Source organism: Xiphophorus couchianus, chromosome 23 (assembly GCF_001444195.1).
Source record: "Xiphophorus couchianus chromosome 23, X_couchianus-1.0, whole genome shotgun sequence".
Taxonomy (NCBI): Eukaryota; Metazoa; Chordata; class Actinopteri; order Cyprinodontiformes; family Poeciliidae; genus Xiphophorus; species Xiphophorus couchianus.
Window position 1 is genome coordinate 28796151 of NC_040250.1, and position 26352 is coordinate 28822502.

Sequence of the window (26352 nt, forward strand, 5' to 3'; positions counted from 1 at the left end):
CAGTAGAGAAGGGTATTACATATATTTTGGATAAATGGGCCAATAGATTCGGCTATCAGAGCACAGTGGAGTGTTTAAATGACACACAAGGGCAGTTGGGTGTATTTAAAGAACTGGTTTTAGTGACAGAAAACACACAATTAACAGTTGCACAAAACACACAATTATGAAAATAAAATTACACACAATAAAATAAAAAAAAAGAAATAACAATAATACTTGGCCAAGTGCTAATTCTTAATTTCAAATAATTCGGGTGCACCCTGGTAATCTGCACTCCAAATTGTATTAGTCAGCAGATTAATCAAATTAATCCCAATTTGGTTTGATTCAACTTCATTCACAGGAGAATTTCCACCACAGCTGTGCGTCACAATGTCCGAAATAAAACAATCCAAACAGTATTGTCCAAAAATCAATAAATTAAAAAAAAACAATAATAATGGAGAATGTCAGTTGTAGGTTTCACCCATAACCGTGTGTGAAGATGTATGTTGCTCTCCTACCACACCGCAGGGTGCAGCATGACTCCAAATGGGATAGACGAAATCTGGTTCTCTCTTCAGGTCCAGGTGGGAAGGCTCGCCATCAATATCAAAGGAGGGATCCTCTTCAGGAATGATCCAGTATAAAAAAAAACCTGACCGATCTCAGTGCGACACACTTCAGACAACCGTATAGTGAGTGGGTCTCAATCCGGATGCGTGGGGCACTTTTATCTACGAAGAACAAGCTGAAATAACTGCCAGAAAGAGCCAACGATTCCTAACGGCTTCTGGCAGTAAAAAACTGAAGTTCAGTTTGTATTCATTTAATAAATAATTTCCAGCACAAAAGCTGGACAATCAACATAAAATCTATTTACAAAAGAGTTTATCCACAATACAGTTAATACAGCACGTAAAAAATACTTTTAACTGTTGGGATACATACTCTGGCGCTGCCCCGCTCAGCAGTCTCACCGCGTCGGATCTCTAGAGCAAAACCAACGGTACTGCAGACCCGGGGGAGAAGGGCGGGATCCACAACGGCAGCCTGCACCCTGATTGGTCCAGACGCTCTGGAAACTAAACTTCTCATTGGCCAGGCAGACCACCCAGCTTCCTTAACCTCTTCTCTTAAAGTGGCATACCCACTTTATGTGGGTTACATTAACATCAAAGAAACACAAATGTCCCTGATAGTCTATTGGTCAGGATTCGGCGCTCTCCCTGCCACCGCCCTGGTTTGATTCCCGATCAGGGAAAACAACACTTTTTTTTCACCTGCCCCGTTTTTTTGATCATGTCTTTAAATCACTCTATATATTCATCGTCAAAAATCTTTTCTTGGCTACACAGTGTCACAAAATTCCCTGATGGTCTTGAGGTCAAGATTTGGCGTTCTCACCGCCGTGGCCTAGGTTCGATTCCCTGTCAGGGAAGGTCCATGTCTCGTTCATCTGCACCTTTGTTTTGATCGTGTCTATAAAGCAGTCAACGAATTCATTGTCAAACACCTTTTGCAAGCTTTGCAGACACACAAAGGTCAGTGATGGTGTAGTGTTTAGCATTCAGTGCTCTCACCGCAGTGGCCGGGGTCCGATTCCCTGTCAGAGGAAAACCAATTATTTTTCACCAGCCCCATTTTCTGAGTATGACTTTAAAGTATTCGAGGTATTTATGGTCAAAATCCTTTTGCTAAAGACTCAAACACGCGAAGTTCCTTAATGGTCTAGCGGTCAGGATTCGGCGCACTCACCGCCGCGGCCTGGCTTCAATTCCCGGTCAGGGAAAAACCAGTTATTTTTCACCAGCCCCATTTTCTGAGTATGACTTTAAAGCATTCGAGGTATTTATGGTCAAAATCCTTTTGCTAAAGACTCAAAGACACAAAATTCCCTGATGGTCTAGTGGTCAGGATTCGGCGCTTTCACAGCCGCAGCCTGGGTTCGATTCCCGGTCAGGGAAGGTCCACTTCTATTTCTTCTGCACCTTTATTTTGATCGTGTCTATAAAGCAGTCAAGGTATTCATTGTCAAACACCTCTTACAAGCTTTGCAGACACACAAAGGTCAGTGATGGTCTAGTGTATAGGATTCAGCGCTCTCACTGCCGCGGCCGGGTGTCCGATTCCCGTTCAGGGAATAACCAGTTATTTTTCACCAGCCCCATTTTCTGAGTATGACTTTAAAGCATTCGAGGTATTTATGGTCAAAATCCTTTTGCTAAAGACTCAAAGACACAAAATTCCCTGATGGTCTAGCGGTCCGAATTCGGCGCTTTCACAGCCGCGGCCTGGGTTCGATTCCCGGTCAGGGAAAAACCAGTTATTTTTCACCAGCCCCATTTTCTGAGTATGACTTTAAAGCATTCGAGGTATTTATGGTCAAAATCCTTTTGCTAAAGACTCAAAGACACAAAATTCCCTGATGGTCTAGTGGTCAGGATTCGGTGCTTTCACCGCCGCGCCCTGCGTTCGATTCCCGGTCAGGGAAGGTCCACTTCTATTTCTTCTGCACCTTTATTTTGATCGTGTCTATAAAGCAGTCAAGGTTTTCATTGTCAAACACCTCTTACAAGCGTTGCAGACACACAAAGGTCAGTGATGGTCTAGTGTATAGGATTCAGCGCTCTCACCGCCGCGGCCGCGTGTCCGATTCCCGTTCAGGGAATAACCAGTTATTTTTCACCAGCCCCATTTTCTGAGTATGACTTTAAAGCATTCGAGGCATTTATGGTCAAAATCCTTTTGCTAAAGACTCAAAGACACAAAATTCCCTGATGGTCTAGTGGACAGGATTCGGCGCTCTCACCGCCGCGGCCTGGGTTCGATTCCCGGTCAGGGAAGGTCTATTTCATCTGCACCTTTATTTTGATCGTGTCTATAAAGCAGTCAAGGTATTCATTGTCAAACACCTCTTACAAGCTTTGCAGACACACAAAGGTCAGTGATGGTCTAGTGTATAGGATTCAGCGCTCTCACCGCCGCGGCCGGTATCCGATTACCGGTCAGGAAAAACCAGTTATTTTTCACCAGCCCCATTTTCTGAGTATGCCTTTAAAGCATTCGAGGTATTTATGGTCAAAATCCTTTTGCTAAAGACTCAAACACACGAAGTTCCCTAATGGTCTAGCGGTCAGGATTCGGCGCTCTCACCGCCGCGGCCTGGCTTCAATTCCCGGACAGGGAAAAACCAGTTATTTTTCACCAGCCCCATTTTCTGAGTATGACTTTAAAGCATTCGAGGTATTTATGGTCAAAATCCTTTTGCTGAAGACTCAAAGACACAAAATTCCCTGATGGTCTAGTGGTCAGGATTCGGCGCTTTCACAGCCGCGGCCTGGGTTCGATTCCCGGTCAGGGAAGGTCCACTTCTATTTCTTCTGCACCTTTATTTTGATCGCGTCTATAAAGCAGTCAAGGTATTCATTGTCAAACACCTCTTACAAGCTTTGCAGACACACAAAGGTCAGTGATGGTCTAGTGTAGAGGATTCAGCGCTCTCACCGGCGCGGCCGGGGTCCGATTCCCGGTCAGGGAAAAACCAGTTATTTTTCACCAGCCACATTTTCTGAGTATGACTTTAAAGCATTCGAGGTATTTATGGTCAAAATCCTTTTGCTAAACACTCGAAGACACAAAATTCCCTGATGGTCTAGTGGTCAGGATTCGGCGCTCTCACCGCCGCGGCCTGGGTTCGATTCCCGGTCAGGGAAGGTCCACTTCTATTTAATCTGCACCTTTATTTTGATCGTGTCTATAAAGCAGTCAAGGTATTCATTGTCAAACACCTCTTACAAGCTTTGCAGACACACAAAGGTCAGTGATGGTCTAGTGTATAGGATTCAGCGCTCTCACCGCCGCGGCCGGTGTCCGATTACCGGTCAGGGAAAAACCAGTTATTTTTCCCCAGCCCCATTTTCTGAGTATGACTTTAAAGCATTCGAGGTATTTATGGTCAAAATCCTTTTGCTAAAGACTCAAAGACACAAAATTCCCTGATGGTCTAGTGGACAGCATTCGGCGCTCTCAACGCCGCGGCCTGGGTTCGATTCCCGGTCAAGGAAGGTCTATTTCATCTGCACCTTTATTTTGATCGTGTCTATAAAGCAGTCAAGGTATTCATTGTCAAACACCTCTTACAAGCTTTGCAGACACACAAAGGTCAGTGATGGTCTAGTGTATAGGATTCAGCGCTCTCACCGCCGCGGCCGGTATCCGATTACCGGTGAGGGAAAAACCAGTTATTTTTCACCAGCCCCATTTTCTGAGTATGACTTTAAAGCATTCGAGGTATTTATGGTCAAAATCCTTTTGCTAAAGACTCAAAGACACAAAATTCCCTGATGGTCTAGTGGTCAGGATTCGGCGCTCTCCTCGCCGCGGCCTGGGTTCGATTGCCGGACAGGGAAGGTCCATTTCTATTTCATCTGGACCTTTGATTTGATCGTTTCTATAAAGCAGTCAACATATTCATTGTCAAACACCTTTTGCAAGCTTTGCAGACACACAAAGGTCAGTGATGGTCCAGTGTATAGGATTCAGCGCTCTCAGCGCAGTGGCCGAGGTCTGATTCCCGGTCAGAGAAAAACCAATTATTTTTCACCAGCCCCATTTTCTGAGTATGACTTTAAAGCATTCGAGGTATTTATGGTCAAAATCCTTTTGCTAAAGACTCAAACACACGAAGTTCCCTAATGGTCTAGCGGTCAGGATTCGGCGCTCTCACCGCCGCGGCCTGGCTTCAATTCCCGGACAGGGAAAAACCAGTTATTTTTCACCAGCCCCATTTTCTGAGTATGACTTTAAAGCATTCAAGGTATTTATGGTCAAAATCCTTTTGCTAAAGACTCAAAGACACAAAATTCCCTGATGGTCTAGTGGTCAGGATTCGGTGCTTTCACCGCCGCGCCCTGCGTTCGATTCCCGGTCAGGGAAGGTCCACTTCTATTTCTTCTGCACCTTTATTTTGATCGTGTCTATAAAGCAGTCAAGGTTTTCATTGTCAAACACCTCTTACAAGCGTTGCAGACACACAAAGGTCAGTGATGGTCTAGTGTATAGGATTCAGCGCTCTCACCGCCGCGGCCGCGTGTCCGATTCCCGTTCAGGGAATAACCAGTTATTTTTCACCAGCCCCATTTTCTGAGTATGACCTTAAAGCATTCGAGGTATTTATGGTCAAAATCCTTTTGCTAAAGACTCAAAGACACAAAATTCCCTGATGGTCTAGTGGACAGGATTCGGCGCTCTCACCGCCGCGGCCTGGGTTCGATTCCCGGTCAGGGAAGGTCTATTTCATCTGCACCTTTATTTTGATCGTGTCTATAAAGCAGTCAAGGTATTCATTGTCAAACACCTCTTACAAGCTTTGCAGACACACAAAGGTCAGTGATGGTCTAGTGTAGAGGATTCAGCGCTCTCACCGGCGCGGCCGGGGTCCGATTCCCGGTCAGGGAAAAACCAGTTATTTTTCACCAGCCACATTTTCTGAGTATGACTTTAAAGCATTCGAGGTATTTATGGTCAAAATCCTTTTGCTAAACACTCGAAGACACAAAATTCCCTGATGGTCTAGTGGTCAGGATTCGGCGCTCTCACCGCCGCGGCCTGGGTTCGATTCCCGGTCAGGGAAGGTCCACTTCTATTTAATCTGCACCTTTATTTTGATCGTGTCTATAAAGCAGTCAAGGTATTCATTGTCAAACACCTCTTACAAGCTTTGCAGACACACAAAGGTCAGTGATGGTCTAGTGTATAGGATTCAGCGCTCTCACCGCCGCGGCCGGTGTCCGATTACCGGTCAGGGAAAAACCAGTTATTTTTCCCCAGCCCCATTTTCTGAGTATGACTTTAAAGCATTCGAGGTATTTATGGTCAAAATCCTTTTGCTAAAGACTCAAAGACACAAAATTCCCTGATGGTCTAGTGGACAGCATTCGGCGCTCTCAACGCCGCGGCCTGGGTTCGATTCCCGGTCAAGGAAGGTCTATTTCATCTGCACCTTTATTTTGATCGTGTCTATAAAGCAGTCAAGGTATTCATTGTCAAACACCTCTTACAAGCTTTGCAGACACACAAAGGTCAGTGATGGTCTAGTGTATAGGATTCAGCGCTCTCACCGCCGCGGCCGGTATCCGATTACCGGTGAGGGAAAAACCAGTTATTTTTCACCAGCCCCATTTTCTGAGTATGACTTTAAAGCATTCGAGGTATTTATGGTCAAAATCCTTTTGCTAAAGACTCAAAGACACAAAATTCCCTGATGGTCTAGTGGTCAGGATTCGGCGCTCTCCTCGCCGCGGCCTGGGTTCGATTGCCGGACAGGGAAGGTCCATTTCTATTTCATCTGGACCTTTGATTTGATCGTTTCTATAAAGCAGTCAACATATTCATTGTCAAACACCTTTTGCAAGCTTTGCAGACACACAAAGGTCAGTGATGGTCCAGTGTATAGGATTCAGCGCTCTCAGCGCAGTGGCCGAGGTCTGATTCCCGGTCAGAGAAAAACCAATTATTTTTCACCAGCCCCATTTTCTGAGTATGACTTTAAAGCATTCGAGGTATTTATGGTCAAAATCCTTTTGCTAAAGACTCAAACACACGAAGTTCCCTAATGGTCTAGCGGTCAGGATTCGGCGCTCTCACCGCCGCGGCCTGGCTTCAATTCCCGGACAGGGAAAAACCAGTTATTTTTCACCAGCCCCATTTTCTGAGTATGACTTTAAAGCATTCAAGGTATTTATGGTCAAAATCCTTTTGCTAAAGACTCAAAGACACAAAATTCCCTGATGGTCTAGTGGTCAGGATTCGGTGCTTTCACCGCCGCGCCCTGCGTTCGATTCCCGGTCAGGGAAGGTCCACTTCTATTTCTTCTGCACCTTTATTTTGATCGTGTCTATAAAGCAGTCAAGGTTTTCATTGTCAAACACCTCTTACAAGCGTTGCAGACACACAAAGGTCAGTGATGGTCTAGTGTATAGGATTCAGCGCTCTCACCGCCGCGGCCGCGTGTCCGATTCCCGTTCAGGGAATAACCAGTTATTTTTCACCAGCCCCATTTTCTGAGTATGACCTTAAAGCATTCGAGGTATTTATGGTCAAAATCCTTTTGCTAAAGACTCAAAGACACAAAATTCCCTGATGGTCTAGTGGACAGGATTCGGCGCTCTCACCGCCGCGGCCTGGGTTCGATTCCCGGTCAGGGAAGGTCTATTTCATCTGCACCTTTATTTTGATCGTGTCTATAAAGCAGTCAAGGTATTCATTGTCAAACACCTCTTACAAGCTTTGCAGACACACAAAGGTCAGTGATGGTCTAGTGTATAGGATTCAGCGCTCTCACCGCCGCGGCCGGTATCCGATTACCGGTCAGGAAAAACCAGTTATTTTTCAACAGCCCCATTTTCTGAGTATAACTTTAAAGCATTCGAGGTATTTATGGTCAAAATCCTTTTGCTAAAGACTCAAACACACGAAGTTCCCTAATGGTCTAGCGGTCAGGATTCGGCGCTCTCACCGCCGCGGCCTGGCTTCAATTCCCGGACAGGGAAAAACCAGTTATTTTTCACCAGCCCCATTTTCTGAGTATGACTTTAAAGCATTCGAGGTATTTATGGTCAAAATCCTTTTGCTAAAGACTCAAAGACACAAAATTCCCTGATGGTCTAGTGGTCAGGATTCGGCGCTCTCCTCGCCGCGGCCTGGGTTCGATTGCCGGACAGGGAAGGTCCATTTCTATTTCATCTGGACCTTTGCTTTGATCGTTTCTATAAAGCAGTCAACATATTCATTGTCAAACACCTTTTGCAAGCTTTGCAGACACACAAAGGTCAGTGATGGTCTAGTGTATAGGATTCAGCGCTCTCAGCGCCGTGGCCGAGGTCTGATTCCCGGTCAGAGAAAAACCAATTATTTTTCACCAGCCCCATTTTCTGAGTATGACTTTAAAGCATTCGAGGTATTTATGGTCAAAATCCTTTTGCTAAAGACTCAAACACACGAAGTTCCCTAATGGTCTACCGGTCAGGATTCGGCGCTCTCACCGCCGCGGCCTGGCTTCAATTCCCGGACAGGGAAAAACCAGTTATTTTTCACCAGCCCCATTTTCTGAGTATGACTTTAAAGCATTCGAGGTATTTATGGTCAAAATCCTTTTGCTAAAGACTCAAAGACACAAAATTCCCTGATGGTCTAATGGTCAGGATTCGGTGCTTTCATCGCCACGCCCTGCGTTCGATTCCCGGTCAGGGACGGTCCACTTCTATTTCTTCTGCACCTTTATTTTGATCGTGTCTTTAAAGCAGTCAAGGATTTCATTGTCAAACACCTCTTACAAGCGTTGCAGACACACAAAGGTCAGTGATGGTCTAGTGTGTAGGATTCAGCGCTCTCACCGCCGCGGCCGCGTGTCCGATTCCCGTTCAGGGAATAACCAGTTAATTTTCACCAGCCCCATTTTCTGAGTATGACTTTAAAGCATTCGAGGTATTTATGGTCAAAATCCTTTTGCTAAAGACTCAAAGACACAAAATTCCCTGATGGTCTAGTGGACAGGATTCGGCGCTCTCACCGCCGCGTCCTGGGTTCGATTCCCGGTCAGGGAAGGTCTGTTTCATCTGCACCTTTATTTTGATCGTGTCTATAAAGCAGTCAAGGTATTCATTGTCAAACACCTCTTACAAGCTTTGCAGACACACAAAGGTCAGTGATGGTCTAGTGTATAGGATTCAGCGCTCTCACCGCCGCAGCCGGTATCCGATTACCGGTCAGGAAAAACCAGTTATTTTTCACCAGCCCCATTTTCTGAGTATGACTTTAAAGCATTCGAGGTATTTATGGTCAAAATCCTTTTGCTAAAGACTCAAACACACGAAGTTCCCTAATGGTCTAGCGGTCAGGATTCGGCGCTCTCACCGCCGCGGCCTGGCTTCAATTCCCGGACAGGGAAAAACCAGTTATTTTTCACCAGCCCCATTTTCTGAGTATGACTTTAAAGCATTCGAGGTATTTATGGTCAAAATCCTTTTGCTAAAGACTCAAAGACACAAAATTCCCTGATGGTCTAGTGGTCAGGATTCGGCGCTCTCCTCGCCGCGGCCTGGGTTCGATTGCCGGACAGGGAAGGTCCATTTCTATTTCATCTGGACCTTTGCTTTGATCGTTTCTATAAAGCAGTCAACATATTCATTGTCAAACACCTTTTGCAAGCTTTGCAGACACACAAAGGTCAGTGATGGTCTAGTGTATAGGATTCAGCGCTCTCAGCGCCGTGGCCGAGGTCTGATTCCCGGTCAGAGAAAAACCAATTATTTTTCACCAGCCCCATTTTCTGAGTATGACTTTAAAGCATTCGAGGTATTTATGGTCAAAATCCTTTTGCTAAAGACTCAAACACACAAAGTTCCCTAATGGTCTAGCGGTCAGGATTCGGCGCTCTCACCGCCGCGGCCTTGCTTCAATTCCCGGTCAGGGAAAAACCAGTTATTTTTCACCAGCCCCATTTTCTGAGTATGACTTTAAAGCATTCGAGGTATTTATGGTCAAAATAATTTTGCTAAAGACTCAAAGACACAAAATTCCCTGATGGTCTAGTGGTCAGGATTCGGCGCTCTCACCGCCGCGGCCTGGGTTCGATTCCCGGTCAGGGAAGGTCCACTTCTATTTCATCTGCACCTTTGCTTTGATCGTTTCTATAAAGCAGTCAACGTATTCATTGTTGAACACCTTTTGCAAGCTTTGCAGAAACATAAAGGTCAGTGATGGTCTAGTGTATAGGATTCAGCGCTCTCAGCGCCGTGGCCGGGGTCTGATTCCCGGTCAGGGAAAAACCAGTTATTTTTCACCAGCCCCATTTTCTGAGTATGACTTTAAAGCATTCGAGGTATTTATGGTCAAACTCCTTTTTCTAAAGACTCAAACACACGAAGTTCCCTGATGGTCTAGCGGTCAGGATTTGGCGCTCTCACCGCCGCGGCCTTGCTTCAATTCCCGGTCAGGGAAAAACCAGTTATTTTTCACCAGCCCCATTTTCTGAGTATGACTTTAAAGCATTCGAGGTATTTATGGTCAAAATCCTTTTGCTAAAGACTCAAAGACACAAAATTCCCTGATGGTCTAGTGGTCAGGATTCGGCGCTCTCACCGCAGCGGCCTGTGTTCGATTCCCAGTCAGGGAAGGTGCACTTCTATTTCATCTGCACCTATATTTTGATCGTGTCTATAAAGCAGTCAAGGTATTCATTGTCAAACACCTCTTACATGCTTTGCAGACACACAAAGGTCAGTGATGGTCTAGTGTATAGGATTCAGCGCTCTCACCGCCTCGGCCGGGGTCCGATTCCCGGTCAGGAAAAAAACAGTTATTTTTCACCAGCCCCATTTTCTGAGTATGACTTTAAAGCATTCGAGGTTTTTATGGTCAAAATCCTTTTGCTAAACTCTCGAAGACACAAAATTCCCTGATGGTCTAGTGTTCAGGATTCGGCGCTCTCACCGCCGCGGCCTGGGTTCGAGTCCCGGTCAGGGAAGGTCCACTTCCATTTCATCTGCACCTTTGCTTTTATCGTTTCTATAAAGCAGTCAACGTATTCATTGTCGAACACCTTTTGCAAGCTTTGCAGCCGCGGCCTGGGTTCGATTCCCGGTCAGGGAAGGTCCACTTCTATTTCATCTGCTCCTTTGCTTTGATCGTTTCTATAAAGCAGTCAACGTATTAATTGTCGAACACCTTTTGCAAGCTTTGCAGACACACAAAGGTCAGTGATGGTCTAGTGTATAGGATTCAGCACTCTCAGCGCCGCGGCCGGGGTCTGATTCCCGGTCAGAGAAAAAACAATTATTTTTCACCAGCCCCATTTTCTGAGTATGACTTTAAAGCATTCGAGGTATTTATGGTCAAAATCCTTTTGCTAAAGACTCAAACACACGAAGTTCCCTTACGGTCTAGCGGTCAGGATTCGGCGCTCTCACCTCCGCGGCCTGGCTTCAATTCCCGGTCAGGGAGAAACCAGTGATTTTTCACCAGCCCCATTTTCTGAGTATGACTTTAAAGCATTCAAGGTATTTATGGTCAAAATCCTTTTGCTAAAGACTCAAAGACACAGAATTCCCTGATGGTCTAGTGGTCACGATTCGACACTTTCACCGCCGTGGCCTGGGTTCGATTCCCGGTCAGGGAAGGTCCACGTCTATTTCATCTGCACCTTTGCTTTGATCGTTTCTATAAAGCAGTCAACGTATTCATTGTCGAACACCTTTTGCAAGCTTTGCAGCCGCGGCCTGGGTTCGATTCCCGGTCAGGGAAGGTCCACTTCTATTTCATCTGCACCTTTGCTTTGATCGTTTCTATAAAGCAGTCAACGTATTCATTGTTGAACACCTTTTGCAAGCTTTGCACACACAAAAAGGTCAGTGATGGTCTAGTGTATAGGATTCAGCGCTCTCAGCGCCGTAGCCGGGGTCTGATTCCCGGTCAGGGAAAAACCAGTTATTTTTCACCAGCCCCATTTTCTGAGTATGACTTTAAAGCATTCGAGGTATTTATGGTCAAAATCCTTTTGCTAAAGACTCAAAGACACAAAATTCCCTGATGGTCTAGTGGTCAGGATTCGGTGCTCTCACAGCCGCGGCCTGGGTTCGATTCCCAGTCAGGGAAGGTGCACTTCTATTTCATCTGCACCTATATTTTGATCGTGTCTATAAAGCAGTCAAGGTATTCATTGTCAAACACCTCTTACATGCTTTGCAGACTCACAAAGGTCAGTGATGGTCTAGTGTATAGGATTCAGCGCTCTCGCGGCCGGGGTCCGATTCCCGGTCAGGAAAAAAACAGTTATTTTTCACCAGCCCCATTTTCTGAGTATGACTTTAAAGCATTCGAGGTTTTTATGGTCAAAATCCTTTTGCTAAACACTAGAAGACACAAAATTCCCTGATGGTCTAGTGGTCAGGATTCGGCGCTCTCACCGCCGCTGCCTGGGTTCGAGTCCCGGTCAGGGAAGGTCCACTTCCATTTCATCTGCACCTTTGCTTTTATCGTTTCTATAAAGCAGTCAACGTATTCATTGTCGAACACCTTTTGCAAGCTTTGCAGCCGCGGCCTGGGTTCGATTCCCGGTCAGGGAAGGTCCACTTCTATTTCATCTGCTCCTTTGCTTTGATCGTTTCTATAAAGCAGTCAACGTATTAATTGTCGAACACCTTTTGCAAGCTTTGCAGACACACAAAGGTCAGTGATGGTCTAGTGTATAGGATTCAGCACTCTCAGCGCCGTGGCCGGGGTCTGATTCCCGGTCAGGGAAAAACCAGTTATTTTTCACCAGCCCCATTTTCTGAGTATGACTTTAAAGCATTCGAGGTATTTATGGTCAAACTCCTTTTTCTAAAGACTCAAACACACGAAGTTCCCTGATGGTCTAGCGGTCAGGATTTGGCGCTCTCACCGCCGCGGCCTTGCTTCAATTCCCGGTCAGGGAAAAACCAGTTATTTTTCACCAGCCCCATTTTCTGAGTATGACTTTAAAGCTTTCGAGGTATTTATGGTCAAAATCCTTTTGCTAAAGACTCAAAGACACAAAATTCCCTGATGGTCTAGTGGTCAGGATTCGGCGCTCTCACCGCAGCGGCCTGTGTTCGATTCCCAGTCAGGGAAGGTGCACTTCTATTTCATCTGCACCTATATTTTGATCGTGTCTATAAAGCAGTCAAGGTATTCATTGTCAAACACCTCTTACATGCTTTGCAGACACACAAAGGTCAGTGATGGTCTAGTGTATAGGATTCAGCGCTCTCACCGCCTCGGCCGGGGTCCGATTCCCGGTCAGGAAAAAACCAGTTATTTTTCACCAGCCCCATTTTCTGAGTATGACTTTAAAGCATTCGAGGTTTTTATGGTCAAAATCCTTTTGCTAAACTCTCGAAGACACAAAATTCCCTGATGGTCTAGTGTTCAGGATTCGGCGCTCTCACCGCCGCGGCCTGGGTTCGAGTCCCGGTCAGGGAAGGTCCACTTCCATTTCATCTGCACCTTTGCTTTTATCGTTTCTATAAAGCAGTCAACGTATTCATTGTCGAACACCTTTTGCAAGCTTTGCAGCCGCGGCCTGGGTTCGATTCCCGGTCAGGGAAGGTCCACTTCTATTTCATCTGCTCCTTTGCTTTGATCGTTTCTATAAAGCAGTCAACGTATTAATTGTCGAACACCTTTTGCAAGCTTTGCAGACACACAAAGGTCAGTGATGGTCTAGTGTATAGGATTCAGCACTCTCAGCGCCGCGGCCGGGGTCTGATTCCCGGTCAGAGAAAAAACAATTATTTTTCACCAGCCCCATTTTCTGAGTATGACTTTAAAGCATTCGAGGTATTTATGGTCAAAATCCTTTTGCTAAAGACTCAAACACACGAAGTTCCCTTACGGTCTAGCGGTCAGGATTCGGCGCTCTCACCGCCGCGGCCTGGCTTCAATTCCCGGTCAGGGAGAAACCAGTGATTTTTCACCAGCCCCATTTTCTGAGTATGACTTTAAAGCATTCAAGGTATTTATGGTCAAAATCCTTTTGCTAAAGACTCAAAGACACAGAATTCCCTGATGGTCTAGTGGTCACGATTCGACACTTTCACCGCCGTGGCCTGGGTTCGATTCCCGGTCAGGGAAGGTCCACGTCTATTTCATCTGCACCTTTGCTTTGATCGTTTCTATAAAGCAGTCAACGTATTCATTGTTGAACACCTTTTGCAAGCTTTGCAGCCGCGGCCTGGGTTCGATTCCCGGTCAGGGAAGGTCCACTTCTATTTCATCTGCACCTTTGCTTTGATCGTTTCTATAAAGCAGTCAACGTATTCATTGTTGAACACCTTTTGCAAGCTTTGCACACACAAAAAGGTCAGTGATGGTCTAGTGTATAGGATTCAGCGCTCTCAGCGCCGTAGCCGGGGTCTGATTCCCGGTCAGGGAAAAACCAGTTATTTTTCACCAGCCCCATTTTCTGAGTATGACTTTAAAGCATTCGAGGTATTTATGGTCAAAATCCTTTTGCTAAAGACTCAAAGACACAAAATTCCCTGATGGTCTAGTGGTCAGGATTCGGTGCTCTCACAGCCGCGGCCTGGGTTCGATTCCCAGTCAGGGAAGGTGCACTTCTATTTCATCTGCACCTATATTTTGATCGTGTCTATAAAGCAGTCAAGGTATTCATTGTCAAACACCTCTTACATGCTTTGCAGACTCACAAAGGTCAGTGATGGTCTAGTGTATAGGATTCAGCGCTCTCGCGGCCGGGGTCCGATTCCCGGTCAGGAAAAAAACAGTTATTTTTCACCAGCCCCATTTTCTGAGTATGACTTTAAAGCATTCGAGGTTTTTATGGTCAAAATCCTTTTGCTAAACACTAGAAGACACAAAATTCCCTGATGGTCTAGTGGTCAGGATTCGGCGCTCTCACCGCCGCTGCCTGGGTTCGAGTCCCGGTCAGGGAAGGTCCACTTCCATTTCATCTGCACCTTTGCTTTTATCGTTTCTATAAAGCAGTCAACGTATTCATTGTCGAACACCTTTTGCAAGCTTTGCAGCCGCGGCCTGGGTTCGATTCCCGGTCAGGGAAGGTCCACTTCTATTTCATCTGCTCCTTTGCTTTGATCGTTTCTATAAAGCAGTCAACGTATTAATTGTCGAACACCTTTTGCAAGCTTTGCAGACACACAAAGGTCAGTGATGGTCTAGTGTATAGGATTCAGCACTCTCAGCGCCGCGGCCGGGGTCTGATTCCCGGTCAGAGAAAAAACAATTATTTTTCACCAGCCCCATTTTCTGAGTATGACTTTAAAGCATTCGAGGTATTTATGGTCAAAATCCTTTTGCTAAAGACTCAAACACACGAAGTTCCCTTACGGTCTAGCGGTCAGGATTCGGCGCTCTCACCGCCGCGGCCTTGCTTCAATTCCCGGTCAGGGAAAAACCAGTTATTTTTCACCAGCCCCATTTTCTGAGTATGACTTTAAAGCATTCGAGGTATTTATGGTCAAAATAATTTTGCTAAAGACTCAAAGACACAAAATTCCCTGATGGTCTAGTGGTCAGGATTCGGCGCTCTCACCGCCGCGGCCTGGGTTCGATTCCCGGTCAGGGAAGGTCCACTTCTATTTCATCTGCACCTTTGCTTTGATCGTTTCTATAAAGCAGTCAACGTATTCATTGTTGAACACCTTTTGCAAGCTTTGCAGAAACATAAAGGTCAGTGATGGTCTAGTGTATAGGATTCAGCGCTCTCAGCGCCGTGGCCGGGGTCTGATTCCCGGTCAGGGAAAAACCAGTTATTTTTCACCAGCCCCATTTTCTGAGTATGACTTTAAAGCATTCGAGGTATTTATGGTCAAACTCCTTTTTCTAAAGACTCAAACACACGAAGTTCCCTGATGGTCTAGCGGTCAGGATTTGGCGCTCTCACCGCCGCGGCCTTGCTTCAATTCCCGGTCAGGGAAAAACCAGTTATTTTTCACCAGCCCCATTTTCTGAGTATGACTTTAAAGCATTCGAGGTATTTATGGTCAAAATCCTTTTGCTAAAGACTCAAAGACACAAAATTCCCTGATGGTCTAGTGGTCAGGATTCGGCGCTCTCACCGCAGCGGCCTGTGTTCGATTCCCAGTCAGGGAAGGTGCACTTCTATTTCATCTGCACCTATATTTTGATCGTGTCTATAAAGCAGTCAAGGTATTCATTGTCAAACACCTCTTACATGCTTTGCAGACACACAAAGGTCAGTGATGGTCTAGTGTATAGGATTCAGCGCTCTCACCGCCTCGGCCGGGGTCCGATTCCCGGTCAGGAAAAAACCAGTTATTTTTCACCAGCCCCATTTTCTGAGTATGACTTTAAAGCATTCGAGGTTTTTATGGTCAAAATCCTTTTGCTAAACTCTCGAAGACACAAAATTCCCTGATGGTCTAGTGTTCAGGATTTGGCGCTCTCACCGCCGCGGCCTGGGTTCGAGTCCCGGTCAGGGAAGGTCCACTTCCATTTCATCTGCACCTTTGCTTTTATCGTTTCTATAAAGCAGTCAACGTATTCATTGTCGAACACCTTTTGCAAGCTTTGCAGCCGCGGCCTGGGTTCGATTCCCGGTCAGGGAAGGTCCACTTCTATTTCATCTGCTCCTTTGCTTTGATCGTTTCTATAAAGCAGTCAACGTATTAATTGTCGAACACCTTTTGCAAGCTTTGCAGACACACAAAGGTCAGTGATGGTCTAGTGTATAGGATTCAGCACTCTCAGCGCCGCGGCCGGGGTCTGATTCCCGGTCAGAGAAAAAACAATTATTTTTCACCAGCCCCATTTTCTGAGTATGACTTTAAAGCATTCGAGGTATTTATGGTCAAAATCCTTTTGCTAAAGACTCAAACACACGAAGTTCCCTTACGGTCTAGCGGTCAGGATTCGGCGCTCTCACCGCCGCGGCCTGGCTTCAATTCCCGGTCAGGGAGAAACCAGTGATTTTTCACCAGCCCCATTTTCTGAGTATGACTTTAAAGCATTCAAGGTATTTATGGTCAAAATCCTTTTGCTAAAGACTCAAAGACACAGAATTCCCTGATGGTCTAGTGGTCACGATTCGACACTTTCACCGCCGTGGCCTGGGTTCGATTCCCGGTCAGGGAAGGTCCACGTCTATTTCATCTGCACCTTTGCTTTGATCGTTTCTATAAAGCAGTCAACGTATTCATTGTCGAACACCTTTTGCAAGCTTTGCAGCCGCGGCCTGGGTTCGATTCCCGGTCAGGGAAGGTCCACTTCTATTTCATCTGCACCTTTGCTTTGATCGTTTCTATAAAGCAGTCAACGTATTCATTGTTGAACACCTTTTGCAAGCTTTGCACACACAAAAAGGTCAGTGATGGTCTAGTGTATAGGATTCAGCGCTCTCAGCGCCGTAGCCGGGGTCTGATTCCCGGTCAGGGAAAAACCAGTTATTTTTCACCAGCCCCATTTTCTGAGTATGACTTTAAAGCATTCGAGGTATTTATGGTCAAAATCCTTTTGCTAAAGACTCAAAGACACAAAATTCCCTGATGGTCTAGTGGTCAGGATTCGGTGCTCTCACAGCCGCGGCCTGGGTTCGATTCCCAGTCAGGGAAGGTGCACTTCTATTTCATCTGCACCTATATTTTGATCGTGTCTATAAAGCAGTCAAGGTATTCATTGTCAAACACCTCTTACATGCTTTGCAGACTCACAAAGGTCAGTGATGGTCTAGTGTATAGGATTCAGCGCTCTCGCGGCCGGGGTCCGATTCCCGGTCAGGAAAAAAACAGTTATTTTTCACCAGCCCCATTTTCTGAGTATGACTTTAAAGCATTCGAGGTTTTTATGGTCAAAATCCTTTTGCTAAACACTCGAAGACACAAAATTCCCTGATGGTCTAGTGGTCAGGATTCGGCGCTCTCACCGCCGCTGCCTGGGTTCGAGTCCCGGTCAGGGAAGGTCCACTCCCATTTCATCTGCACCTTTGCTTTTATCGTTTCTATAAAGCAGTCAACGTATTCATTGTCGAACACCTTTTGCAAGCTTTGCAGCCGCGGCCTGGGTTCGATTCCCGGTCAGGAAAGGTCCACTTCTATTTCATCTGCACCTTTGCTTTGATCGTTTCTATAAAGCAGTCAACGTATTTATTGTTGAACACCTTTTGCAAGCTTTGCACACACACAAAGGTCAGTGATGGTCTAGTGTTTAGGATTCAGCGCTCTCAGCGCCGTGGCCGGGGTCTGATTCCCGGTCAGGGAAAAACCAGTTATTTTTCACCAGCCCCATTTTCTGAGTATGACTTTAAAGCATTCGAGGTATTTATGGTCAAAATCCTTTTGCTAAAGACTCAAAGACACAAAATTCCCTGATGGTCTAGTGGTCAGGATTCGGCGCTCTCACAGCCGCGGCCTGGGTTCGATTCCCAGTCAGGGAAGGTGCACTTCTATTTCATCTGCACCTATATTTTGATCGTGTCTATAAAGCAGTCAAGGTATTCATTGTCAAACACCTCTTACATGCTTTGCACACACACAAAGGTCAGTGATGGTCTAGTGTATAGGATTCAGCACTCTCAGCGCCGCAGCCGGGGTCTGATTCCCGGTCAGAGAAAAAACAATTATTTTTCACCAGCCCCATTTTCTGAGTATGACTTTAAAGCATTCGAGGTATTTATGGTCAAAATCCTTTTGCTAAAGACTCAAACACACGAAGTTCCCTTACGGTCTAGCGGTCAGGATTCGGCGCTCTCACCGCCGCGGCCTGGCTTCAATTCCCGGTCAGGGAGAAACCAGTTATTTTTCACCAGCCCCATTTTCTGAGTATGACTTTAAAGCATTCGAGGTTTTTATGGTCAAAATCCTTTTGCTAAACACTCAAAGACACAAAATTCCCTGATGGTCTAGTGGTCAGGATTCAGCGCTCTCACCGCCGCGGCCTGGGTTCGAGTCCCGGTCAGGGAAGGTCCACTTCTATTTCATCTGCACCTTTGCTTTGATCGTTTCTATAAAGCAGTCAACGTATTCATTGTCGAACACCTTTTGCAAGCTTTGCAGCCGCGGCCTGGGTTCGATTCCCGGTCAGGAAAGGTCCACTTCTATTTCATCTGCACCTTTGCTTTGATCGTTTCTATAAAGCAGTCAACGTATTCATTGTTGAACACCTTTTGCAAGCTTTGCAGACACACAAAGGTCAGTGATGGTCTAGTGTATAGGATTCAGCTCTCTCAGCGCCGTGGCCGGAGTCTGATTCCCGGTCAGGGAAAAACCAGTTATTTTTCACCAGCCCCATTTTACGAATATGACTTTAAAGCATTCGAGGTATTTATGGTCAAAATCCTTTTGCTAAAGACTCAAACACACGAAGTTCCCTGATGGTCTAGCGGTCAGGATTCGGCGCTCTGACCGCCGTGGCCTGGCTTCAATTCCCGGTCAGGAAGAAACCAGTTATTTTTCACCAGCCCCATTTTCTGAGTATGACTTTAAAGCATTCAAGGTATTTATGGTCAAAATCCTTTTGCTAAAGACTCAAAGACACAAAATTCCCTGATGGTCTAGTGGTCAGGATTCGGCACTTTCACCGCCGCGGCCTGGGTTCGATTCCCGGTCAGGGAAGGTCCACGTCTATTTCATCTGCACCTTTGCTTTGATCGTTTCTATAAAGCAGTCAACGTATTCATTGTTGAACACCTTTTGCAAGCTTTGCAGACACACAAAGGTCAGTGATGGTCTAGTGTATAGGATTCAGCGCTCTCAGCGCCTTGGCCGGGGTCTGATTCCCGGTCAGGGAAAAACCAGTTATTTTTCACCAGCCCCATTTTTTGAGTATGACTTTAAAGCATTCGAGGTATTTATGGTCAAAATCCTTTTGCTAAAGACTCAAAGACACAAAATTCCCTGATGGTCTAGTGGTCAGGATTCGGCGCTCTCACCGCCGCGGCCTTGCTTCAATTCCCGGTCAGGGAAAAAACAGTTATTTTTCACCAGCCCCATTTTCTGAGTATGACTTTAAAGCATTCGAGGTATTTATGGTCAAAATCCTTTTGCTAAAGCCTCAAAGACACAAAATTCCCTGATGGTCTAGTGGTCAGGATTCGGCGCTCTCACCGCCGCGGCCTGGGTTCGATTCCCGGTCAGGGAAGGTGCACTTCTATTTCATCTGCACCTATATTTTGATCGTGTCTATAAAGCAGTCAAGGTATTCATTGTCAAACACCTCTTACATGCTTTGCCGACAAACAAAGGTCAGTGATGGTCTAGTGTATAGGATTCAGCGCTCTCACCGCCGCGGCCGGGGTCCGATTCCCGGTCAGGAAAAAACCAGTTATTTTTCACCAGCCCCATTTTCTGAGTATGACTTTAAAGCATTCGAGGTTTTTATGGTCAAAATCCTTTTGCTAAACACTCAAAGACACAAAATTCCCTAATGGTCTAGTGGTCAGTATTCGGCGCTCTCACCGCCGTGGCCTGGGTTCGATTCCCAGTCAGGGAAGGTGCACTTCTATTTCATCTGCACCTATATTTTGATCGTGTCTATAAAGCAGTCAAGGTACTCATTGTCAAACACCTCTTACATGCTTTGCAGACACACAAAGGTCAGTGATGGTCTAGTGTATAGGATTCAGCGCTCTCACCGCCGCGGCCGGGTTCCGATTCCCGGTCAGGAAAAAACCAGTTATTTTTCACCAGCCCCATTTTCTGAGTATGATTTTAAAGCATTCGAGGTTTTTATGGTCAAAATCCTTTTGCTAAACACTCGAAGACACAAAATTCCCTGATGGTCTAGTGGTCAGGATTCGGCGCTCTCACCGCCGCGGCCTGGGTTCGAGTCCTGGTCAGGGAAGGTCCACTTGTATTTCATCTGCACCTTTACTTTGATCGTTTCTATAAAGCAGTCAACGTATTCATTGTCGAACACCTTTTGCAAGCTTTGCAGCCGCGGCCTGGGTTCGATTCCCGGTCAGGGAAGGTCCACTTCTATTTCATCTGCTCCTTTGCTTTGATCGTTTCTATAAAGCAGTCAACGTATTCATTGTCGAACACCTTTTGCAAGCTTTGCAGACACACAAAGGTCAGTGATAGTCTAGTGTATAGGATTCAGCACTCTCAGCGCCGCGGCCGGGGTCTGATTCCCGGTCAGAGAAAAAACAATTATTTTTCACCAGCCCCATTTTCTGAGTATGACTTTAAAGCATTCGAGGTATTTATGGTCAAAATCCTTTTGCTAAAGACTCAAAGAAACAAAATTCCCTGATGGTCTAGTGGTCAGGATTCAGCGCTCTCACCGCCGTGGCCGGGGTCCGATTCTCGGTCAGAGAAAAAACAATTATTTTTCACAGCCCCATTTTCTGAGTATGACTTTAAAGCATTCGAGGTATTTATGGTCAAAATCCTTTTGCTAAAGACTCAAAGACACAAAATTCCCTGATGGTCTAGTGGTCAGGATTCGGCGCTCTCCTCTCCGCGGCCTGGGTTCGATTGCCGGACAGGGAAGGTCCATTTCTATTTCATCTGGACCTTTGCTTTGATCGTTTCTATAAAGCAGTCAAGGTATTCATTGTCAAACACCTCTTACAAGCTTTGCAGACACACAAAGGTCAGTGATGGTCTAGTGTATAGGATTCAGCGCTCTCACCGCCGCGGCCGGGTGTCCGATTCCCGGTCAGAGAAAAACCAATTTTTTTTCACCAGCCCCATTTTCTGAGTATGACTTTAAAGCATTCGATGTATTTATGGTCAAAATCCTTTTGCTAAAGACTCAAAGACACAAAATTCCCTGATGGTCTAGTGGTCAGGATTCGGCGCTCTCATCGCCGCGGCCTGGGTTCCATTCCCGGTCAGGGAAGGTCCACTTGTATTTCATCTGCACATTTTCTTTGATCGTTTCTATAAAGCAGTCGACGTATTCATTGTCGAACACCTTTTGCAAGCTTTGCAGCCGCGGCCTGGGTTCGATTCCCGGTCAGGGAAGGTCCACTTCTATTTCATCTGCTCCTTTGCTTTGATCGTTTCTATAAAGCAGTCAACGTATTCATTGTCGAACACCTTTTGCAAGCTTTGCAGCCGCGGCCTGGGTTCGATTTCTTGTCAGAGAAGGTCCACTTCTATTTCATCTGCTCCTTTGCTTTGATCGTTTCTATAAAGCAGTCAACGTATTCATTGTCGAACACCTTTTGCAAGCTTTGCAGACACACAAAGGTCAGTGATGGTCTAGTGTATAGGATTCAGCACTCTCAGCACCGCGGCCGGGGTCTGATTCCCGGTCAGAGAAAAAACAATTATTTTTCACCAGCCCCATTTTCTGAGTATGACTTTAAAGCATTCAAGGTATTTATGGTCAAAATCCTTTTGCTAAAGACTCAAACACACGAAGTTCCCTTACGGTCTAGCGGTCAGGATTCGGCGCTCTCACCGCCGTGGCCTGGCTTCAATTCCCGGTCAGGAAGAAACCAGTTATTATTCACCAGTCCCATTTTCTGAGTATGACTTTAAAGCATTCAAGGTATTTATGGTCAAAATCCTTTTGCTAAAGACTCAAAGACATAAAATTCCCTGATGGTCTAGTGGTCAGGATTCGGCGCTTTCACCGCCGCGGCCTGGGTTCGATTCCCGGTCAGGGAAGGTCCACTTCTATTTCATCTGCACCTTCATTTTGATCGTGTCTATAAAGCAGTCAAGGTATTCATTGTCAAACACCTCTTACAAGCTTTGCAGACACACAAAGGTCAGTGATGGTCTAGTTTATAGGATTCAGCGCTCTCACCGCCGCGGCCGGTGTCTGATTACCGGTCAGAGAAAAACCAGTTATTTTTCACCAGCCACATTTTCTGAGTATGACTTTAAAGCATTCGAGGTATTTATGGTCAAAATCCTTTTGCTAAACACTCGAAGACACAAAATTCCCTGATGGTCTAGTGGTCAGGATTCGGCGCTCTCACTGCCGCGGCCTGGGTTCGATTCCCGGTCAGGGAAGGTCCACTTCTATTTAATCTGCACCTTTATTTTGATCGTGTCTATAAAGCAGTCAAGGTATTCATTGTCAAACACCTCTTACAAGCTTTGCAGACACACAAAGGTCAGTGATGGTCTAGTGTATAGGATTCAGCGCTCTCACCGCTGAGGCCGGTGTCCGATTACCGGTCAGGGAAAAACCAGTTATTTTTCACCAGCCCCATTTTCTGAGTATGACTTTAAAGCATTCGAGGTATTTATGGTCAAAATCCTTTTGCTAAAGACTCAAAGACACAAAATTCCCTGATGGTCTAGTGGACAGGATTCGGCGCTCTCACCGCCGCGGCCTGGGTTCGATTCCCGGTCAGGGAAGGTCTATTTCATCTGCACCTTTATTTTGATCGTGTCTATAAAGCAGTCAAGGTATTCATTGTCAAACACCTCTTACAAGCTTTGCAGACACACAAAGGTCAGTGATGGTCTAGTGTATAGGATTCAGCGCTCTCACCGCCGCGGCCGGTATCCGATTACCGGTCAGGGAAAAACCAGTTATTTTTCACCAGCCCCATTTTCTGAGTATGACTTTAAAGCATTCGAGGTATTTATGGTCAAAATCCTTTTGCTAAAGACTCAAAGACACAAAATTCCCTGATGGTCTAGTGGTCAGGATTCGGCGCTCTCATCGCCGCGGCCTGGGTTCCATTCCCGGTCAGGGAAGGTCCACTTGTATTTCATCTGCACATTTTCTTTGATCGTTTCTATAAAGCAGTCGACGTATTCATTGTCGAACACCTTTTGCAAGCTTTGCAGCCGCGGCCTGGGTTCGATTCCCGGTCAGGGAAGGTCCACTTCTATTTCATCTGCTCCTTTGCTTTGATCGTTTCTATAAAGCAGTCAACGTATTCATTGTCGAACACCTTTTGCAAGCTTTGCAGACACACAAAGGTCAGTGATGGTCTAGTGTATAGGATACAGCACTCTCAGCGCCGCGGCCGGGGTCTGATTCCCGGTCAGAGAAAAACCAATTATTTTTCACCAGCCCCATTTTCTGAGTATGACTTTAAAGCATTCGAGGTATTTATGGTCAAAATCCTTTTGCTAAAGACTCAAAGACACAAAATTCCCTGATGGTCTAGTGGTCAGGATTAGGCGCTTTCACCGCCGCGGCCTGGGTTCGATTCCCGGTCAGGGAAGGTCCACTTCTATTTCATCTGCACCTTCATTTTGATCGTGTCTATAAAGCAGTCAAGGTATTCATTGTCAAACACCTCTTACAAGCTTTGCAGACACACAAAGGTCAGTGATGGTCTAGTTTATAGGATTCAGCGCTCTCACCGCCGCGGCCGGTGTCCGATTACCGGTCAGAGAAAAACCAGTTATTTTTCACCAGCCACATTTTCTGAGTATGACTTTAAAGCATTCGAGGTATTTATGGTCAAAATCCTTTTGCTAAACACTCGAAGACACAAAATTCCCTGATGGTCTAGTGGTCACGATTCGGCGCTCTCACCGCCGCGGCCTGGGTTCGATTCCCGGTCAGGGAAGGTCCACTTCTATTTAATCTGCACCTTTATTTTGATCGTGTCTATAAAGCAGTCAAGGTATTCATTGTCAAACACCTCTTACAAGCTTTGCAGACACACAAAGGTCAGTGATGGTCTAGTGTATAGGATTCAGCGCTCTCACCGCTGCGGCCGGTGTCCGATTACCGGTCAGGGAAAAACCAGTTATTTTTCACCAGCCCCATTTTCTGAGTATGACTTTAAAGCATTCGAGGTATTTATGGTCAAAATCCTTTTGCTAAAGACTCAAAGACACAAAATTCCCTGATGGTCTAGTGGACAGGATTCGGCGCTCTCACCGCCGCGGCCTGGGTTCGATTCCCGGTCAGGGAAGGTCTATTTCATCTGCACCTTTATTTTGATCGTGTCTATAAAGCAGTCAAGGTATTCATTGTCAAACACCTCTTACAAGCTTTGCAGACACACAAAGGTCAGTGATGGTCTAGTGTATAGGATTCAGCGCTCTCACCGCCGCGGCCGGTATCCGATTACCGGTCAGGGAAAAACCAGTTATTTTTCACCAGCCCCATTTTCTGAGTATGACTTTAAAGCATTCGAGGTATTTATGGTCAAAATCCTTTTGCTAAAGACTCAAAGACACAAAATTCCCTGATGGTCTAGTGGTCAGGATTCGGCGCTCTCCTCGCCGCGGCCTGGGTTCGATTGCCGGACGGGGAAGGTCCATTTCTATTTCATCTGGACCTTTGCTTTGATCGTTTCTATAAAGCAGTCAACATATTCATTGTCAAACACCTTTTGCAAGCTTTGCAGACACACAAAGGTCAGTGATGGTCTAGTGTATAGGATTCAGCGCTCTCAGCGCCGTGGCCGAGGTCTGATTCCCGGTCAGAGAAAAACCAGTTATTTTTCACCAGCCACATTTTCTGAGTATGACTTTAAAGCATTCGAGGTATTTATGGTCAAAATCCTTTTGCTAAACACTCGAAGACACAAAATTCCCTGATGGTCTAGTGGTCAGGATTCGGCACTCTCACCGCCGCGGCCTGGGTTCGATTCCCGGTCAGGGAAGGTCCAGTTCTATTTAATCTGCACCTTTATTTTGATCGTGTCTATAAAGCAGTCAAGGTATTCATTGTCAAACACCTCTTACAAGCTTTGCAGACACACAAAGGTCAGTGATGGTCTAGTGTATAGGATTCAGCGCTCTCACCGCTGCTGCCGGTGTCCGATTACCGGTCAGGGAAAAACCAGTTATTTTTCACCAGCCCCATTTCCTGAGTATGACTTTAAAGCATTCGAGGTATTTATGGTCAAAATCCTTTTGCTAAAGACTCAAAGACACAAAATTCCCTGATGGTCTAGTGGACAGGATTCGGCGCTCTCACCGCCGCGGCCTGGGTTCGATTCCCGGTCAGGGAAGGTCTATTTCATCTGCACCTTTATTTTGATCGTGTCTATAAAGCAGTCAAGGTATTCATTGTCAAACACCTCTTACAAGCTTTGCAGACACACAAAGGTCAGTGATGGTCTAGTGTATAGGATTCAGCGCTCTCACCGCTGCGGCCGGTATCCGATTACCGGTCAGGGAAAAACCAGTTATTTTTCACCAGCCCCATTTTCTGAGTATGACTTTAAAGCATTCGAGGTATTTATGGTCAAAATCCTTTTGCTAAAGACTCAAAGACACAAAATTCCCTGATGGTCTAGTGGTCAGGATTCGGCGCTCTCCTCGCCGCGGCCTGGGTTCTATTGCCGGACGGGGAAGGTCCATTTCTATTTCATCTGGACCTTTGCTTTGATCGTTTCTATAAAGCAGTCAACATATTCATTGTCAAACACCTTTTGCAAGCTTTGCAGACACACAAAGGTCAGTGATGGTCTAGTGTATAGGATTCAGCGCTCTCAGCGCCGTGGCCGAGGTCTGATTCCCGGTCAGAGAAAAACCAATTATTTTTCACCAGCCCCATTTTCTGAGTATGACTTTAAAGCATTCGAGGTATTTATGGTCAAAATCCTTTTGCTAAAGACTCAAACACACGAAGTTCCCTAATGGTCTAGCGGTCAGGATTCGGCGATCTCACCGCCGCGGCCTGGCTTCAATTCCCGGACAGGGAAAAACCAGTTATTTTTCACCAGCCCCATTTTCTCAGTATGACTTTAAAGCATTCGAGGTATTTATGGTCAAAATCCTTTTGCTAAAGACTCAAAGACACAAAATTCCCTGATGGTCTAGTGGTCAGGATTTGGCGCTCTCACCTCCGTGGCCTGGGTTCGATTCCCGGTCAGGGAAGGTCCACTTCTATTTCATCTGCACCTTTGCTTTGATCGCGTCTATAAAGCAGTCAAGGTATTCATTGTCAAACACCTCTTACAAGCTTTGCAGA

At 46.0% G+C, this 26352-nt stretch overlaps 38 non-coding genes across 38 annotated transcripts; all 38 read left to right on the forward strand.

Annotated features, from left to right (window-relative positions):
• Positions 1-1877: 1877 nt before the first annotated feature.
• On the forward strand, positions 1878-1949 carry trnae-uuc (transfer RNA glutamic acid (anticodon UUC)). Its single transcript has one exon. It is a non-coding gene; the product is annotated as a tRNA-Glu (tRNA).
• A 455-nt stretch (positions 1950-2404) lies between these two features.
• On the forward strand, positions 2405-2476 carry trnae-uuc (transfer RNA glutamic acid (anticodon UUC)). The gene has a single exon. It is a non-coding gene; the product is annotated as a tRNA-Glu (tRNA).
• A 280-nt stretch (positions 2477-2756) lies between these two features.
• Positions 2757-2828, forward strand: trnae-cuc (transfer RNA glutamic acid (anticodon CUC)). Its single transcript has one exon. It is a non-coding gene; the product is annotated as a tRNA-Glu (tRNA).
• Positions 2829-3275: 447 nt separating this feature from the next.
• Positions 3276-3347, forward strand: trnae-uuc (transfer RNA glutamic acid (anticodon UUC)). Its single transcript has one exon. It is a non-coding gene; the product is annotated as a tRNA-Glu (tRNA).
• A 279-nt stretch (positions 3348-3626) lies between these two features.
• Positions 3627-3698, forward strand: trnae-cuc (transfer RNA glutamic acid (anticodon CUC)). Its single transcript has one exon. It is a non-coding gene; the product is annotated as a tRNA-Glu (tRNA).
• A 1150-nt stretch (positions 3699-4848) lies between these two features.
• trnae-uuc (transfer RNA glutamic acid (anticodon UUC)) lies at positions 4849-4920 on the forward strand. The gene has a single exon. It is a non-coding gene; the product is annotated as a tRNA-Glu (tRNA).
• Positions 4921-5200: 280 nt separating this feature from the next.
• Positions 5201-5272, forward strand: trnae-cuc (transfer RNA glutamic acid (anticodon CUC)). Its single transcript has one exon. It is a non-coding gene; the product is annotated as a tRNA-Glu (tRNA).
• A 273-nt stretch (positions 5273-5545) lies between these two features.
• trnae-cuc (transfer RNA glutamic acid (anticodon CUC)) lies at positions 5546-5617 on the forward strand. The gene has a single exon. It is a non-coding gene; the product is annotated as a tRNA-Glu (tRNA).
• A 1150-nt stretch (positions 5618-6767) lies between these two features.
• On the forward strand, positions 6768-6839 carry trnae-uuc (transfer RNA glutamic acid (anticodon UUC)). The gene has a single exon. It is a non-coding gene; the product is annotated as a tRNA-Glu (tRNA).
• Positions 6840-7119: 280 nt separating this feature from the next.
• On the forward strand, positions 7120-7191 carry trnae-cuc (transfer RNA glutamic acid (anticodon CUC)). The gene has a single exon. It is a non-coding gene; the product is annotated as a tRNA-Glu (tRNA).
• A 1325-nt stretch (positions 7192-8516) lies between these two features.
• On the forward strand, positions 8517-8588 carry trnae-cuc (transfer RNA glutamic acid (anticodon CUC)). The gene has a single exon. It is a non-coding gene; the product is annotated as a tRNA-Glu (tRNA).
• A 973-nt stretch (positions 8589-9561) lies between these two features.
• On the forward strand, positions 9562-9633 carry trnae-cuc (transfer RNA glutamic acid (anticodon CUC)). The gene has a single exon. It is a non-coding gene; the product is annotated as a tRNA-Glu (tRNA).
• Positions 9634-10438: 805 nt separating this feature from the next.
• trnae-cuc (transfer RNA glutamic acid (anticodon CUC)) lies at positions 10439-10510 on the forward strand. The gene has a single exon. It is a non-coding gene; the product is annotated as a tRNA-Glu (tRNA).
• A 579-nt stretch (positions 10511-11089) lies between these two features.
• trnae-uuc (transfer RNA glutamic acid (anticodon UUC)) lies at positions 11090-11161 on the forward strand. The gene has a single exon. It is a non-coding gene; the product is annotated as a tRNA-Glu (tRNA).
• A 404-nt stretch (positions 11162-11565) lies between these two features.
• On the forward strand, positions 11566-11637 carry trnae-cuc (transfer RNA glutamic acid (anticodon CUC)). The gene has a single exon. It is a non-coding gene; the product is annotated as a tRNA-Glu (tRNA).
• A 273-nt stretch (positions 11638-11910) lies between these two features.
• On the forward strand, positions 11911-11982 carry trnae-cuc (transfer RNA glutamic acid (anticodon CUC)). The gene has a single exon. It is a non-coding gene; the product is annotated as a tRNA-Glu (tRNA).
• A 930-nt stretch (positions 11983-12912) lies between these two features.
• trnae-cuc (transfer RNA glutamic acid (anticodon CUC)) lies at positions 12913-12984 on the forward strand. The gene has a single exon. It is a non-coding gene; the product is annotated as a tRNA-Glu (tRNA).
• Positions 12985-13563: 579 nt separating this feature from the next.
• Positions 13564-13635, forward strand: trnae-uuc (transfer RNA glutamic acid (anticodon UUC)). The gene has a single exon. It is a non-coding gene; the product is annotated as a tRNA-Glu (tRNA).
• A 404-nt stretch (positions 13636-14039) lies between these two features.
• On the forward strand, positions 14040-14111 carry trnae-cuc (transfer RNA glutamic acid (anticodon CUC)). The gene has a single exon. It is a non-coding gene; the product is annotated as a tRNA-Glu (tRNA).
• A 273-nt stretch (positions 14112-14384) lies between these two features.
• trnae-cuc (transfer RNA glutamic acid (anticodon CUC)) lies at positions 14385-14456 on the forward strand. Its single transcript has one exon. It is a non-coding gene; the product is annotated as a tRNA-Glu (tRNA).
• Positions 14457-15035: 579 nt separating this feature from the next.
• trnae-cuc (transfer RNA glutamic acid (anticodon CUC)) lies at positions 15036-15107 on the forward strand. Its single transcript has one exon. It is a non-coding gene; the product is annotated as a tRNA-Glu (tRNA).
• Positions 15108-16563: 1456 nt separating this feature from the next.
• trnae-uuc (transfer RNA glutamic acid (anticodon UUC)) lies at positions 16564-16635 on the forward strand. Its single transcript has one exon. It is a non-coding gene; the product is annotated as a tRNA-Glu (tRNA).
• A 404-nt stretch (positions 16636-17039) lies between these two features.
• trnae-cuc (transfer RNA glutamic acid (anticodon CUC)) lies at positions 17040-17111 on the forward strand. Its single transcript has one exon. It is a non-coding gene; the product is annotated as a tRNA-Glu (tRNA).
• A 273-nt stretch (positions 17112-17384) lies between these two features.
• Positions 17385-17456, forward strand: trnae-cuc (transfer RNA glutamic acid (anticodon CUC)). The gene has a single exon. It is a non-coding gene; the product is annotated as a tRNA-Glu (tRNA).
• A 404-nt stretch (positions 17457-17860) lies between these two features.
• Positions 17861-17932, forward strand: trnae-cuc (transfer RNA glutamic acid (anticodon CUC)). The gene has a single exon. It is a non-coding gene; the product is annotated as a tRNA-Glu (tRNA).
• A 454-nt stretch (positions 17933-18386) lies between these two features.
• trnae-cuc (transfer RNA glutamic acid (anticodon CUC)) lies at positions 18387-18458 on the forward strand. Its single transcript has one exon. It is a non-coding gene; the product is annotated as a tRNA-Glu (tRNA).
• A 404-nt stretch (positions 18459-18862) lies between these two features.
• On the forward strand, positions 18863-18934 carry trnaq-cug (transfer RNA glutamine (anticodon CUG)). The gene has a single exon. It is a non-coding gene; the product is annotated as a tRNA-Gln (tRNA).
• A 103-nt stretch (positions 18935-19037) lies between these two features.
• trnae-uuc (transfer RNA glutamic acid (anticodon UUC)) lies at positions 19038-19109 on the forward strand. Its single transcript has one exon. It is a non-coding gene; the product is annotated as a tRNA-Glu (tRNA).
• A 454-nt stretch (positions 19110-19563) lies between these two features.
• Positions 19564-19635, forward strand: trnae-cuc (transfer RNA glutamic acid (anticodon CUC)). The gene has a single exon. It is a non-coding gene; the product is annotated as a tRNA-Glu (tRNA).
• A 2408-nt stretch (positions 19636-22043) lies between these two features.
• On the forward strand, positions 22044-22115 carry trnae-uuc (transfer RNA glutamic acid (anticodon UUC)). The gene has a single exon. It is a non-coding gene; the product is annotated as a tRNA-Glu (tRNA).
• Positions 22116-22394: 279 nt separating this feature from the next.
• Positions 22395-22466, forward strand: trnae-cuc (transfer RNA glutamic acid (anticodon CUC)). The gene has a single exon. It is a non-coding gene; the product is annotated as a tRNA-Glu (tRNA).
• A 279-nt stretch (positions 22467-22745) lies between these two features.
• Positions 22746-22817, forward strand: trnae-cuc (transfer RNA glutamic acid (anticodon CUC)). The gene has a single exon. It is a non-coding gene; the product is annotated as a tRNA-Glu (tRNA).
• A 749-nt stretch (positions 22818-23566) lies between these two features.
• On the forward strand, positions 23567-23638 carry trnae-uuc (transfer RNA glutamic acid (anticodon UUC)). The gene has a single exon. It is a non-coding gene; the product is annotated as a tRNA-Glu (tRNA).
• Positions 23639-23917: 279 nt separating this feature from the next.
• trnae-cuc (transfer RNA glutamic acid (anticodon CUC)) lies at positions 23918-23989 on the forward strand. The gene has a single exon. It is a non-coding gene; the product is annotated as a tRNA-Glu (tRNA).
• Positions 23990-24268: 279 nt separating this feature from the next.
• trnae-cuc (transfer RNA glutamic acid (anticodon CUC)) lies at positions 24269-24340 on the forward strand. The gene has a single exon. It is a non-coding gene; the product is annotated as a tRNA-Glu (tRNA).
• Positions 24341-24964: 624 nt separating this feature from the next.
• Positions 24965-25036, forward strand: trnae-cuc (transfer RNA glutamic acid (anticodon CUC)). Its single transcript has one exon. It is a non-coding gene; the product is annotated as a tRNA-Glu (tRNA).
• Positions 25037-25315: 279 nt separating this feature from the next.
• On the forward strand, positions 25316-25387 carry trnae-cuc (transfer RNA glutamic acid (anticodon CUC)). Its single transcript has one exon. It is a non-coding gene; the product is annotated as a tRNA-Glu (tRNA).
• Positions 25388-26186: 799 nt separating this feature from the next.
• Positions 26187-26258, forward strand: trnae-cuc (transfer RNA glutamic acid (anticodon CUC)). Its single transcript has one exon. It is a non-coding gene; the product is annotated as a tRNA-Glu (tRNA).
• The last annotated feature ends 94 nt before the right edge of the window (positions 26259-26352 follow it).